Source organism: Leiobunum rupestre, chromosome 11 (genome assembly GCF_980474605.1).
Source record: "Leiobunum rupestre chromosome 11, qqLeiRupe1.1.hap1, whole genome shotgun sequence".
Lineage (NCBI taxonomy): Eukaryota > Metazoa > Arthropoda > Arachnida > Opiliones > Sclerosomatidae > Leiobunum > Leiobunum rupestre.
The window spans coordinates 4,689,050-4,705,329 of record NC_143394.1 but is presented as its reverse complement, the minus strand read 5'-3'; the positions used below and the strand labels follow the sequence as shown (position 1 = coordinate 4,705,329).

Genomic DNA, 16,280 nt, shown 5'->3' with positions numbered 1-16,280 from the left:
GGTAATTCAGTTAATTTAGGTACTCTTTCTACTTCATTACAATTTGAGGGTGGATAAATATTGGATTCACGACTAATTTCAATATTAACGGTAATTAGTTAAAATGCGACACTTCAATTTTATTAGATCATTAATTTAGTTTTAATGGATTCGTAAAATAAAGGTTTTTTTAGTTTACGCAATTTATTTTTATTCAATTATTTAGATTTTATAAATCTTAAAATAACTAACGGTGGGCATTTCGTAAGGTTAAGACGCGTACAAAACACGACCCACAGAAAATACTGAAATGACGGATATTAGTTTTTAGTGAAATTTAGTTATCAGTCCGAAGTTCTAAGAGCTTCCGAAACAAATATCTTAGATTTTTTTTAAAGAAACAGAACGTAAAGCCGGTAGCGCCGCTTTTTTATATTAGTTTCCAACTTCTTCCACATCCGCTGCGTCTTGTCAAAAAGTCATTTTCAAGACGGTCTTTGACATAATAATGAACGACTGATCCGCGAACCCCCACAAACCCCTCAAAGTCTCCCTCTTTCCCCTTCAAACTTACGGCGAGTCGCTCTTGGAAGGGCGCCCAACGGCAAATCAGCTCCCTCCCACCCGCCCCCGTCGTAACCCGGGCCATCTCTCTCGCATCTTGTCGGGCGGCGCTGACGTCACGCCACCCACACCCCGGTCGCGTGGATAAACAAATGTGCCAAGGGAAATCGTAAAGGGGGTTGACATTCAACCGCCCCCGTTGCCGCACGAGCGTCGCCCGCAGCTTTTCCTTTTAGACTAAAGGGTGCCTGTGGATCGCGACTTCAGCCCCAGTTTCTCGCCCTAAAATACAAAAGAAATATTGTCAGGCGTTGATCGTTCTAAAGTCGTAAAAATTCAGGCACCCCCTACCGTCCAGTCGAGGAGATAAAAGACTGTAGCTATCCCCTGTTTACGACGATGTTCGAAGTTTATATAAGACGGTAGAGGACGACACGTGGCCTCTTATCCGTTATACGATACCTGTAAACAGGAATGGCGGACGCTTTCCACCCGCCAAAGAATTGCTCGATAGAAAAAACTAGCGGCAACCGGAAACGGAGCCAAAGTCTTAAAACCGCGCCAGAAAACGCTCAGCTGTTTCGTTTCCTCCCCCTTTCCTCTTCTCTGTAGGCCTTTTTGCGTCTCTTCGTTTCGCGTCTCTCTGATTTTGATGCGACGCTCGAGGTTGGCTGATTTCCGTTCGACCGCGGTTTATGGTGACTGGGTGCTTGTGGCGTGATTTTCCTTTCCTCCCGCGCTTTTCCGCTATCGACTCTTTTTATTCTCTGGGCCGCGGAGGTTTTGACCTCTTTGACCCCTTCTCCCCCGATTATTGTTCGCGCGAATTTCAATGAACGTTGACAGTTTGTAGCGTACACCCCGTTTGGCGTGCTGGTCTAGTAGTAATCCGGTACCGTTGGGCTTCCTCTATTCGGGAAGTTTGTTTGCGTTTTTATACCGTGTTTTCCCTCGTTTTCCCCAATGGGAGTTGGTGATTTTTTTAAGCGTTGATTTTCAAGATTTTATAGTATAAAGAATTTTTGTTTTCAATAATTTTTAGTATAAAGAATTTTTGTTTTCAATAATTTTTAGTATAAAGAATTTTTGTTTTCAATAATTTTTAGTATAAAGAATTTTTGTTTTCAATAATTTTTAGTATAAAGAATTTTTGTTTTCAATAATTTTTAGTATAAAGAATTTTGGTTTTCAATAATTTTTAGTATAAAGAATTTTTGTTTTCAATAATTTTTAGTATAAAGAATTTTTGTTTTCATTAATTTTTAGTATAAAGAATTTTTGTTTTCATTAATTTTTAGTATAAAGAATTTTTGTTTTCAATAATTTTTAGTATAAAGAATTTTTGTTTTCAATAATTTTTAGTATAAAGAATTTTTGTTTTCAATAATTTTTAGTATAAAGAATTTTTGTTTTCAATAATTTTTAGTATAAAGAATTTTTGTTTTCAATAATTTTTAGTATAAAGAATTTTTGTTTTCAATAATTTTTAGTATAAGGAACTTTGGGAAAAAAAACTAAATTTTTTTTGGTGAAAGCAAATTTCTTTACTTTGATAATTTATGGACGTCACTGAAAATACTACAAAAAATCCATTGACAAGGCCAATCTCCGTTTGAATACGCTTGAACTTATTAAATTAATACAGGATCACTGATTTCCCCTAGCAACTTACTACCATCCTCAAATAATGCGTCACAACGTTTAAACAAACTGGAGACATATATTAATCAGCTAGGCTAATACCCAAGGCACCACCTTAGGCCTAAGTCATCAAGCGACTTTTAAAGCCATAAATTCAGATGGCCGGGTTACAATGCGTAGGAGGGTGGTGGTGGCAAGCCCTTCATGCCACGCGAGCCAACAGCTCCCTACACTTAACTATTACCGTTAACCTCAACAAGTTTTTATCGTGAGCAGAGTTAAACGTCCTTGTCGTTAAATAATCCAAGGTATACGCCACAAAATGGTCTAAGTTGACCATTTTATTGTTTATTAATAAAAAAAATATCACTGTCATGTACCTTATCACTCAAGCTCTCATCAATAATGTATTTATTTATGCTCAGGGAGAATGAATATGTCGAGACTATCGACGGACACGTTGAGACCCTAACCCCGACACGCTAAGGAGGGGGGGGGGTCTTATTTTTTGCGTCCTCGCAGCAGCGTTAATCGCGTCAAAAACGTAATTTTTAAGAACCAATGAGATTGCAGTATTATTTGATTTTATTAAAGCGGAGGAGCATACCGGGGCCCCAACGGGTGGAATTGGAGAAACGCTAAAAATAATCTCGACATATTCATTCTCCCTGAGTATAAATAAATACATTCTTGCTCTCATCAAGAATCATGGGATTAATTTGCATAAAAATTGGTAACCTGTTCCTCATCAAAGAAAGTATTAAAATTCGTCTGCTAACACGAGCTACGACTCGGACTAACGTAACTGATACCCGCTCGCTTTAAATATGGTTCGAAAAAGATTGAAATTAACGTTTTGATATTTCATTTTTGAGAGTGATAGTCAGGGTTGGACATCAGGATATTTTTTCTAGTAGTCAGCCTGACTAGTGAGCCTCCTATCTTCATTTATTTTAATAGTCACTGACTAGTGGGGGTAAAAATGGGGGTATAAAAACAAGGACAGCCAACATTTTGCTTTACCTGCTAGAATTAAAATAGGAGTTTATTATCACTTCAATTACATGACTTTGACCGATCACATTTTTTTAAATTAAAATGGGAATGATGAATTTAGTCAAATTGACTAGTGAGCCCCCAGATTTTGATCAATTTTAGTAGTCAAATGTCGTTACTAGTGCCTTATGTTGGCACCACCCTCCTACGAATTGTAACCCGCCACCTGAATTTAAGGCATTGAAAGTCCGTAGGTGACTTGGGCCTAGGTTTGTGCCTTGGGTATTAGCCTAGGTGATTATTAGTATTATAACATCTATCATTAATTTGAGATCAGAACTTGTAATGGGTGCAGTGGATTTTCTACAAGCTCGACAAGAATGTTGTGAATTTGTTTAAATAAAATGGGATTGATCAATGATGAATTTATGATACGCCATATTCGCCATTATTTATGAATATTTATATAAAATTTTCACTAGTCAAATTGACTAGTGAGCCCCCAGATTTCGATTGATTTTGAAAGTCACAGCATTTATGTTAGTAGTCTTAATGTCGTGACTAGTGCCTTATGTCCAACCCTGGTGATAAGTAAGAACGCACGTGAAAGTTGCAGAGCGTAATGAGAAAGGTTAAAATGTAAAATTAACAGAAGAGGGTATGGAACGGACTCCGGGAGGGAACAATGACCCGAAGGACGTTTTGGTAATTTTTAAAAAGATGGCAGTCTTGCGAAGCGAACTGCGCTATCTACACGCACCGAGAAAAAAACGATCAACTTTCACGATTGACGCGTTAACCGAAGGCCTAAAAATCGTCTGCACCCGCGTGTCTTAGAATACGCGCGTGACGCGGGGCTAAAAGCGACCGTTGCGCCAACGCGTTTCTTTGACCGGGTTCGCCCTCGATGTAACCAACGACTCATAAAAAGATCACAAACCAAAACATTTCTCGTGCGAGCTCGGAATATGTCGCGCACCGCTAGAATTAGACAAAACAAGACGAAATCCACCCTCCCCCGCGCTTGTTGAAGATCGCTCTGACTAGCTCTTCAGCGAGGTTGCCAGGTCCCGAAAATCAAATTATAGTGCCAAGGCCAGAAAATTATCGATTTCCCAAAAATATCGTACGCCCGGAAATATGTGGTCAATCTCAATTTAAGTCGGAATATTGTTGGTAAACTTGCTCGAAGGTTATATTTATGATAAATCAAAAAGTTGAATGAAGCTTAAATCACACCAAAACAAAACTAATATTAATCGTTTCAATTTTAACCGGTTATTTACTAAAATCAAAAATTATCGTAACACCCAAAAATTGTCGACGATAACTATCGTGCGTCTGGCAACGCAGCCTGACTACCTCTTCAGTCTATTTTTCCCGATAGGTAAGACAGTCTCAGATAATTTGTACACCGAGTTCGTGCATTTAGCACTGTTAAAGGTACGGCAGTGTACACCGAGTTCGTGCATTTAGCACTGTTAAAGGTACATATTTTCAAGAGTTCGCGAGTTCCATTTAGCACTGTTAAAGGTACGGCAGTGTACACCGAGTTCGTGCATTTAGCACTGTTAAAGTTACATATTTTCAAGAGTTCGCGAGTTCCATTTAGCACTGTTAAAGGTACGGCAGTGTACACAGAGTTCGTGCATTTAGCACTGTTAAAGGTACATATTTTCAAGAGTTTGCGAGTTCCATTTAGCACTGTTAAAGGTACGGCAGTGTACACCGAGTTCGTGCATTTAGCACTGTTAAAGTTACATATTTTCAAGAGTTCGCGAGTTCCATTTAGCACTGTTAAAGGTACGGCAGTGTCTTACCCCTCGATTTTCCCCGCTATTTGCCAAACGTTTTATTGAGATAGAAATCGAAACGCGGATCCGCATTGTCCCAAAAGGGATTTGGAACATTTTAACCTTTGCGTAATTCGACCGAGCGAAGAATGAGAATTGCGTCAGAAAGGCGTTTCTTCCGAGATTTACACCGATTAAATAATGATTTGTGTTTAACATGGGTTATCGTTCGCGATAGTTATATTTACAGATAAGCCACCGTTTGCTAAACAAGTCTATGTATACATACGGATAATTCTGTTCGGGAAGTAAAATACACACAAACCGAAGATTACGCAGAAATCGCGCTATATTTATATAACTCAACAAAAATGTAAAATTTGTCACCTACAGTACGCAATTTTATGATTAGTCATTGCGATAAAAAAAGTGATTAAAATCAATTTTGAAACATTTAATTCACTTTGACGAAATTGACGATGTAATCCGAGAAATTGCGCAAAGGCGTAAACTGTGTAATATTTTACCTGCCTACTATCTGTTTTGGAAATAAAGAATGTTCTACTGGTCAGTTTATTAATTGATTGGAACAGTTTGTATAAAAACTATGATTTGATCTAGGTACCAGATTAATAAAAAAAATTTGCTTGATCAAATGTTTCTTGGTCTAGGGACCAGTTTATTAGGTCGAAATTTTCACAAGACTTGGTGGATTCGCTGGTCACAAATTCAGATTTGAAATAACAGTGGTATCGATGACCAGTTTTGAAAAACTAATTTCCTAGACAAGACTTGGTGTATTCACTGGTCACAAACCAGATTTGAAATACCAGTGGTCACGATTGGTTACAAATTCAGATTTGAAATACCAGTTGTCACGATTGGTTACAAAACCAGATTTGAAATAGCAGTGGTAACGATTGGTCACAAAACCAGATTTAAAATACCAGTGGTCTCGATGACCAGTTTTGAAAAGCTTATTTCCTAGACTTCTGCTATGTTACGTAATTAAGAACTACTATTTAATATTTAATCAATGCAGTTAATCGATCGATCGATCGATGACTTGTCTACGACGAATAGACAAACGGATATTTCTTACACTTTGGGCGCCTGGTGTTTGTCCGGTCACCCATTGAAGGACGAACGTATAAAATATTCGGAATCTGGTACTTTTTCCCAGTTTAGTAGATTCGGTGAAGCGTCCTTCCGCGTGGTTAGACTATACTAAGCCGCGCGGCTTCTTTCGGGAGGTTTTTTTCGAGTACATTATTCCGCGGTGACGTCGTTCTGGTCGGAGAATTTTTCAAAGCTTTCTGCCGGAACAAAGCACTTGCCGTGATCAAGACCTGGAAGCCAGAATAGCCCTTAAAACGCCTTCTCTTCAAAAACGTAGATTGATCTGAAACGTAAAAAAGATTCAACGGCGCTTCCGAAAATGCTTTCCCTTGCCCAACCTTTTATAGAGGGCTTCTTTTATTATCAAGGCGTGTACGTTGTTCGAAGGACAATGATCTTTGTAAAAGGTCTCAGCTTCTCCCGTTTCGTCTGCTATTTACGAGATAGGCCTATTTAAGACTTAAGTATTCGCAACCGGAACTATACGTTGTTCTCCAACATTACACGGTAGGGGAGACGTATTCGTGCTCTTTATTAAGTCAACTGTAATTATAGTTTTTCTTTTCTCAAGACGGTGACTTTTAAAGTACCCCCATATCTTTATGAATGTTTTAAAAGCGTAATTGTTGAAGGTTTTTCTGATTGAGGCGTTTCCTCAGTTTTACCCATCCAAGTGTTAAATCCGTGAAATTAATCGTGTAACATTTTATTTGCTGGAAACATTCAAAAAGCCCCGAAAAAATAAATAATTTATAGAATTTGAATGTTTTGTTACATTTCGCCCTTGTAATATCGCGTTCTTAGCGGGCGAAGTTTTAGACAGGGCTGCCATACTCGTAGAAATCGTAACGTCGAAGATGCGACGTCCTCGATTTAACAGCGACCGCACAATCAATAATAACAAGGACGGATTTAGGTTAACTAGTGAAACCAAACGCCACCGAATTGCGCTTTATTAAAAAAAAATTAAACGCGAAACCTAGTCCATCCCGGTAATGAGGCAAAGACCCCCTCCAATCAAGAGAAATTATACAATTAACCCTTTTAGCCCCGGAAACAATCGCGGCCGAAACAGCGCGTTTTCTCTCCCTCATATCTCGCGCGAGCATTCAGGGTTGGAAAAGCGAGCGAAATTATTTTTTAAAAGCTTTCGATATTATTCCCTCGCGCGGCCCGCTCTTTTCTCCATAAAGGCACACGACGTCACTTTGCGTTTTGGCTACGTACGAAATCCCAGCGCGCGCAAAAAAATCTCCCTTTCATTCCTCCGTCGCTCGCTAATCCCAGTTTCTAATCTGGACTCTGCCATTGGCCCATTTACGCGTTGCGTCACGTCACTTGGTCACCGCCTCCCAGGACGGACCGCGACCGGAGCGCCGCGCGTCGGCGACTGCGCGAAGCGACTCGTCTGGAGACGAAGCCAGCTAGCCGAGTTTCCACAAAACCTAGCAGAAAGTGCAAGCGCGTTGTTGGGGAGGACCACCGATTTCGCCTCCGTTCGTATATGCCGTTCGCCTTGGAGAGGAGTCTCGTCTTCTGGCGTTTGCCAAAATAGCTGTATACCGTGTTGTCGGACCGAGGCTGTTTTCCTCTCGCTGGATTAACGGTCACCTGGTTGGCCTTCTCCTTTGAACTTCAATGGCGGGCAGTCTATTTATATCGTGAAATCCCCAAATCGAATATTTTTAAAACCGGGAGCGGGAAATAAGACGCGTTATTTATATAAACAGTATTTAAAGAAAAAAACGGTTTGACAATCAGTTCCGTTTATTATTGTGTGTTTTTTGGATTTTACGAATTTTGTTAAGAGATAATTTTGCGACGTTTCTCCAAAACCCGGATGGGTCACGCCGTTTGACCCTGCGGGTAAAGCAAACGAAAAGGGTAAGCGTTATTTATTTATTAATTCAATCGGTAAATATTTAATAATCACGTGTTTAGCGTTCGACTATTTTAGCGAAACGCGTGATCCGTCCGTCTTCGATTGTACGCTGTACTCCGTACCCTCGTAAATACATTAGATAGTTCGTGGAACCCAACTTATTCATTATTATCATTGATTTTGCGTTTTGATAGCGCGTTTCCAGTACCTTGTTTTCGATACTCGAAAGATCAGAAGCGAGGGGAAAAAACTCGCTCGAAGGCTCGCTCTTATCTCCGTAGCCATGAGATTTGGCCTATCTCTGGCTCCAGCCACGAGCAAGGCCTTTTTGATAAATCCCGTAATGAATGTTCTTTTGCTGGCGATCTTTTTTCTTAGCTCGATTTAATGAAAATTGACTTTGTTGTCCAAAACCGAAAGTAAATTAGCGTTATTTTCGCTCCTTCGTAAATGGTTTTGAGAATAACAATGTTTTAGTATCACGCGACGGAATTGCCCAACCCTTTTAAAAGCATGCTAGCGTTGTTCTCTTCGCGTTTACACGGCTCATATCTTAGTCGATAGCTTAAATCGTAATGGCCAGTTCGCGAAATATTTAAATGGGTTTTCGCATTATAGACATGTTTCGTAGTTTTGTTTAGGGATACATTCTAAGAACTCAAAGGTTTTTAAATTGAGGATCTAGGATAAATGTCAGTTTCCAGTGAAATGCTTTTAACTCTTTGAGTCATGTAGTTTTCTCGAAATTAGAAATACGGTAGCTCAGGTTAGGTGCATTATAAATTTCCAATTTCATAGTTATACAATGGTATTGGGTCAACTAATTTACCAACTTTATCGGTATTATCATCTAACTAACAACTCATTAGTATCAGCATTTTTTTAACTTTTTATATTATCGTAAACTACCTTAACTAATCATTATTAATCTGCAAGATAAATTATAGGGTATTTAGTCTAACTAACGCCTACTTTCCCAACTGTAAGTCCGTCCCCAATTTTCCAAAACGAAAAATATGTCAATATTATTAAAATATTAAAAATATTAAAGACATTTTACATTATTCCGCAAATGTCGCCGAAGATTTGTAAAGTTAAAATTTATTATACAGAATTGGGCAACTCGGTGGGTTTTTTTTTCAGTTATGGGATTAAAACTATCAAAAATGTTAGATGTTAGTAGCCCTTTTTCCGAATCGACCCATATCGTGTCGTGAGTCGTCCGCCCAGACCTGTTCCATCAAAAAAGATGAAAGACTCGGTATAGAAAAATAGCCCAAGCAGAATGTAGTGTATGTAAGGACTATTGGGAAACTGGAAAAAGTAGTTGCCTCTTTCTTTGCGAGGTTCAACGGTATTTTCTTTTTGTTATTTACCCACAAAGAAGGCCCTCTTTTTCTCTACCTAAAACGGGATCGCCGTAAAAGTTTCTTCTCTTTATTTTTTTATTTTATTGTAAAAATTTTCAACCTATATATTTTTTGTCTCGAGAAGCAAAATGCTTTCGCCACTCTGTCTATCTCTAAGACTATATCTCCGTCGTGTACCGAGGAATCCACGTCAACATTGGCCTCAATTTTTTAACGTCTAGTCTTGTCCACCCATTACAGAAACATTTTTTCTCTTTCGCGAGTCCCGATAATATTTTTTTAGCATCACAAAAAAATTGACCGTATATTGACCTTGTCCTGATTTAGCGGAATTGTATGTTTAAAATATATTTAATTGTAGTTAGGCGACTTATTTTGTATTTGTAGGGTTGGTGTAAAGTGTGTACGCTATCAACTCTAAATTTTAGGTATCTAGTTTGAAAATGGTAATTAGTGCAATTATGAATTTAGGATGTTTAAGTTGGGCCTTAGTACGTAAGGTATATTGAGCTGCCTGTGCAAATATTTGGTCGCTACATAGAGTATAATTAGACGCGGAATTTAAAAAAATACGTTATGTTAAAATTCAGCGATAAAATATTTCGGTTATAAAAAAAACATTCATTAAGACACTACAAGGACAACTACTTTTAAGTTTCCCCAATTACTAGACTATCATTCATAATTTAGAAGCCTGTATTTGGTCGTTTTTTAAATTAGGAATATAGAATTATAATAATAATAACGCAATTTAAAATTGAGATCTAATGGAATTATGTAAAAACATTAAAAAAATTGGTTATGTATTTCCTCGTCTATCCTGGCAAGAACTTTGAGCGACTAAATAAGCGACGCACCCACTTTATCATTAATATGGGCAATTTTACGGAAAATACGTGGTAGCACTCTCGATTTTTAATAAAGTTTCCGTCTCATCGTAAAACTCGGTTGCCCTTTCGATGCCGAAGAGGCGAAGAAACCCTGAGGGGAAAAAGTTATGAAAAATGTTTCGTAAAAAAATGGAGAGTTACTTTAGGCTGGTGGCCTAGGCCTAATATAATGCTCATCTCTATAGCGAAAGACGGAAAAATTTGCCCGAGTTCTTTTTGAGGAAAGCTTTTGAAGTCTAAGAACGCCTCGGGGACTCTAGCCGCTGTAACCTGATTTTTTTCCCTTTTCACTTAAATTACCCGCCATTTTATAAGGAATCCACCATTCTTCGACGCCTACCGCTACGCGCCGTTATATTCGTGCCGTTGTTGTCCCTTCCCCCGCGGAGAGGCGCCGTACACTTTGCCTTTTAATATTGATAATAAGTTAGGCCTTGGTAATTTCTTTCGTACGTTAGAAATCTACGTGTTTACTCGCGCTGTTTTCTCTCTCCGTACCCGATAATAAAGGGATCCCTGAGGCGGTAAAGAAGTGCAGTCAACCCGTCACTCCAGGGAAGTGTTTTTTACGAAAATCATTTACGAAGAAAGTTACGGCGGTTGGGTGCAGCGGCTATAATAGAAATTGCGAGAGACAGACCACGCTACAGGCGCTCCCGTTGTTTTCTTACAATGAATATGGGAAATAATGAGACAACGCTTTTATTTTCATTTTGCGTCTTTGTACCACGCGCGGTTAATATTTTCATTATTACGATGACGAAATTGGTTCAGTCTAAAGATGTCCAATATAGTACGGTTTATCTTAGAAATTAGGGCCAATTTAGAATTTCAGATAGCAAGGTTTCCGTTGTCAACTTGGAGCACCCATGTTTTCTGAGCCTGTTTTTCTCACTCTAAATAAAAAATCTATAGTAACCTTAAAAAATCTTAATTTTCAATAAGTATTTTCAACGCAGTTTAGATTTAGCACAATTTTATTTTATATTATTATTCTAAGTTTTTTTAAAAAAGAAACCTTAACAAAATACATTGTCGCGACTAATTTTCGACTTGACCTATTTGCGTTACATTTCCATACCATAGATTCTAAATAGCAAAGATAATGTTAATAACATCTACAAAACTATTAATTAATCATTATTCGGGATAGAAATGCTCTCGAATCGTTAAAAATACCATTAACATGACTTGTAGGTCAGAGAAAAGATCGTCAAAGCGTGACACGAATCGGATTATTAACGACGGACTGTGTCAATGACCTTGAATTAGACATGATTCGTTTGGCTCAATTAAACCTGGTCTACCCATATGCTCATTAATATTAATTGATGTTTCCTAAGAGCGCGGCCACACATTTTGACTGACCATCGTTATTACAGTTAGAAACGAAAGCACCCCAATTAACGGGACGCGCGGAGAGAAAAGTTGGTGACTGGGTTTGTGTGGCTCGCGTTCGGTGGATCTTTTCCCCCCAAATCTTAATTTGTCTTATTATTGGGAAAGCCGGTTTGAATCTCTTCCTCGCTGGGCCAAGTGCGTCGTCTAGTTTTTACCTTCTAAGAAGACGCTCGTTCGCGAGTCGGACTTTGGGGGTGCAACGAACTTTGATAATAATTTCTCTCGCTCTCTTTTTTCGCTGCTGGTGAAATTAGGTGAATCGCCCGCGGGGGCTTTAGCGTTAAATCGAGATTGAAACCCCACTCCCTCTCTTCGTACATTGCGTCATGCTAAGTAAAACTACCCGAAACAAGTAGCGGCAAAAAGATTCCGTGTTTTGTTTACTACTGTTTTTATTTTTTTATTTAATGTGTTTGGTGGTGGGGTGGTGCGTTTATAAGTTTCCTTAGATGTATGTTTTTGTCATAGTTCCACGCCTATCGCTGGTGAAGGAAATATTTTGAGTCTGTTCGCCCGCTAGATTTCGATTTGGAGAAATAGCGCTGCCAGGCAACTAAATTATCAGCCGGTCAAAAAAATATAGATTAATTTCTTTGCAATACAAATCTACAATGGCCAACTTTGGTTTTCCCGTCAAGGTAGGAAATTAATATTTTGAAGGGTAGTATCGACTAGGACTTTTATAAAAATATACTGTATAGCTATCCTTTCTAAAAAAATATTTTTTAAAATTAATAATAAGCTTTTATGACGTTTTATTTAAATTATTTAAACGTGATTAAAATTCCATGGTCGTCTTCAAACGTTTTTTTTTAATTTCAAAATATTTATTTAATTAACATATTCATTTTAGCCAAAACCTGAATTGAATTTAAATGGAACAATTATTAGATATATTTCAATTATTTACCAATTTCATGTTTTTAAATTTCATTTAATTTCAAATCCAAAAACACTTTCGTTGAAAGTAGCATCCGATTATCACTTAAAATGTTTAAAACCAATATTAAAATCACGGTTCAAGACCACTGTTAAACCAATAAAATCTGTTAAAAATTCCATGACAGAATACAAGTTAAACTGGATAGTACGTTTTCTCGCTTATATTTTGAAAAGTAGGTCTGTAGGTATTCTCCGAAATGATGGGGAGTGTGGGGGGGGGGGATAAATGAGAATACTAGCACTGCTGCCCTGATGGGGAAGAAATAGCTCTATATGTAGGAAGGAATTGAGGGAGGGGGGATAATATTATCTTAGATTGTACGGGGGGGGGGCGTGAAAAGGCTATTTGGCTCAAAAATCATTTCCTCGTTTTGTATTTTTCTCTCCTCGAAACGAAAGTCCGTCTTTATCCCAAAGGTGGTTCACCCCGATTTAGGATTTTTCTTTTCGCTTTCTTCGTTAGATTTTTTCATTAGAGGTCCTACTTTCTTCCCACAGGGCCGATTTTTTATATGCCTAGCCTGATAATTAAAGGTAAGAGTAACGTCCTCGCACCCCCTGGTGGCCCCTCCCCCCCGGTGTCTTATCTAATTGGGAAATTTTGTCCCCCAAATTTATTTCACCCTGGGTTTTACCGTTATCGAGGCATTGACATCTTGCCGAAATTAAGAAACGTTTTTTTTTAATAAAAACGGTGACTTTGTTACTGGCACAAGCAGGGTTTCTTATATTCCATTTTTTTAGCTACTATGGGCAGAGAAGATAAATTTGTTAGTCCACTATAGTTCGTAGAGGATTTCCTATTGTAGGACGGGTTCATATTCCTCCGAGAATAAATTTTAGGACGGGTTCATATTCCTCATAGAAATAATTTTAGGACTGGTTCATATTCCTCTGAAAATTAATTTTAGGACGGGTTCAAATTCTTTAGAGAATTAATTTTAGGACGGGTTCACATTCTTTAGAGAATTAATTTTAGGACGGGTTCACATTCTTTAGAGAATTAATTTTAGGACGGGTTCACATTCTTTAGAGAATTAATTTTAGGACGGGTTCACATTCTTTAGAGAATTAATTTTAGGACGGGTTCACATTCTTTAGAGAATTAATTTTAGGACGGGTTCACATTCTTTAGAGAATTAATTTTAGGACTGGTTCACATTCTTCAGGGAATGAATTTTAGGACGGGTTCATATTCCTCAGGGAATGAATTTTAGGACGGGTTCACATTCTTCAGAGTAATAATTTTAGGGCGGGTTCATATTCCTCAGGAAATGAATTTTAGGACGGGTTCACATTCTTCAGAGTAATAATTTTAGGACGGGTTTAGTGTTATTCCGTTTGTGAATCCTAGAGGGGTTTGTTGTTCTTCCGTGTGTGAATCTTAGAGGGGTTTGTTGTTCTTCCGTGTGTGAATCCTAGAGGTATTTAGTGTTCTTCACGGAATTAATCCTACTGAGCTTAGGTTTTAGTATTATCCAACGCGTTTTAGAGGGTTTAGTATATTCTTCAGTATGTAAATCCTAGTGTATTGTATTCATCAGTGTATGCCTTTTAGAAGGTTTAGTATGCATCAGTGTGTGAATCTGTTATACCACATGAAAGTTTGGTATTTCAGTTTTTCATTCCAATACACGTTTATTGTTTTCTGTTCTGTGAGATTGTGTCGGGTTTTGGGATAGAGAGGGTTTCACTTCTGAAAATTCGAGCGAAAGGTGATACTAACTTGAGATTAGGTACTTTTTTCGGCAAGTTCACAAGTGTTAAGGAACAAATTTAAAAAATTTAAGAGGGCGTTTAAAATTGACTGGTATCAAGGAAAAATACTTCCTAACTTTCAAAATCAAACGCGAACATCAGAATAGTGTTGCCTCTTTATATCACGTTGTTTATATATCCATCCGTATCAGCCATGATAAATTTAATACCATAAAAAAACGAAACAATGGAATAGCCCGTATATTGCCATTTACTGGTTTCGGAACTCGTAACCCGTTAAAACTGAAACGAATCTGGGATAAACGTTTTTTTGGGTATCCCTTCGCTGTCTCACTCGGCATATCCGCATTGCATCGTGCCAGTGCAATATATTATAATGCCCCGCGTTATATCTACATCCGAAATCTAGCTCGAATACGGGATACGAACTGGAGAGAGAGGCGAAAGAGAAACGGAAGCCGGACACGTATTTCGCGCCCTCTAGTGCCTCCATCTTGAGAACAGCTGACCAGAACCCCCAGCGGCTCTTCGCTTCAAAATGAGTTTCAACAGCCATTTAGGGATATCTCAAAAGATATACCGGGAGTATAGTGACCTCTTCCGCGGGACGGGACGCGCGAAAACCCTCCGCCCTTATACGTATAGAGCTAGTTAAGCCTCGCCACCTCTCCGCTTCGTCCGTTCGCTCGGATAATATATTCAATTCGAGGAAGTACTTCCTGGCCTTGCCCTTGGCGCCCCATTTAATGCATCTTTTAGAATAAAATCCCCCTCGCGTAAGAGAGGGCTAAAAATCTTATATACTCTTCTTATCAAACGTAGACAACGAAGGCAGTTTAACGGCTAACGCCCTCCCGTTTCAAATATCCACTTTAAAAGAGGTGTTTTCGATCGCGGATCGCCCGTATTTTTAAACAGGTTAAATACTTTTAATGCCTTCAGTGATTTAAATCGACGGTTTTATTAGTCATTGACTCTAACATGACGTTGTAGTAAAACGACGTTGTATTCGGTACGCGACGCTGTAAGTTAGCCAACAGTTGTACGCTGTAAGCCGTAAGTTAGCCAACAGTTGTACGCTGTAAGCCGTAAGTTAGCCAACAGTTGTACGCTGTAAGCCGTAAGTTAGCCAACAGTTGTACGCTGTAAGCCGTAAGTTAGCCAACAGTTGTACGCTGTAAGCCGTAAGTTAGCCAACAGTTGTACGCTGTAAGCCGTAAGTTAGCCAACAGTTGTACGCTGTAAGCCGTAAGTTAGCCAACAGTTGTACGCTGTAAGCCGTAAGTTAGCCAACAGTTGTACGCTGTAAGCCGTAAGTTAGCCAACAGTTGTACGCTGTAAGCCGTAAGTTAGCCAACAGTTGTACGCGACGCTGTAAGCTAACTGTTGACCCGCTCCGTTGATTCTGTACGAAAGATCAATTTTGGATTGTTAAGCTCTCAAAAATCAAAGATATTATCGGTTCAAATAACGTAACGAACCATGTTTAATAACTGTTTTCAATCGATGACTTGGTACTTAACGGGACTAAATTTTAAGTAGGCAGTCGTTGACTCGGTACGTGAAATTAAATTCGGTTTCCTCGACGAAGTAGGCCTAGTCGAATTGGTTACTGTTACGGTATTTCGCCCTTTGGCGTTGTGTATTTTCCTCCATTTTTCCTGCCGGAGAAAGTGTACCGTCTTCCTCGCAGATTAGCGGCTTGTTCGCTTCGACCTGCTCAAGCGTGCTCGCCCGATAACTAGGGACATTTATTTCGACGCTCGCGAGGGACATTGGCCTTTAAGATTTTTCAGTCGCTACTGATTGCGAATTTCGTATTCAAGTTGGGGAAGTTACTCTATCTCTATCTATCAGCGCGAGTTGCGGGGGAGGTCATACGAGCGCTGCAGCTTCGAAACAAATTGTCACGGTTGGCTTGTCGGCCGTGCATTCTATGGCGAACCTTTTTTATAAAAAATAAATTTGAATTAGCCAAATGGGG

At 38.8% G+C, this 16,280-nt stretch overlaps 1 protein-coding gene across 2 annotated transcripts in view; it reads left to right on the top strand.

The window, feature by feature from the left end:
- Mef2 (myocyte enhancer factor 2) overlaps nucleotides 1-16,280 on the top strand; it is a 146,207-nt gene that overhangs the window by 115,109 nt on the left and 14,818 nt on the right. Inside the window, exon 1 of one of the 2 annotated variants that reach the window (XM_090163858.1) lies at nucleotides 7,546-7,976. The exons of the other annotated variant lie outside the window; for it this stretch is intronic. The gene's annotated coding sequence lies outside the window, so the exon portion shown is untranslated. Of the gene's footprint in view, nucleotides 1-7,545; nucleotides 7,977-16,280 lie in introns of those variants that run through there. 2 annotated transcript variants of the gene reach the window in all.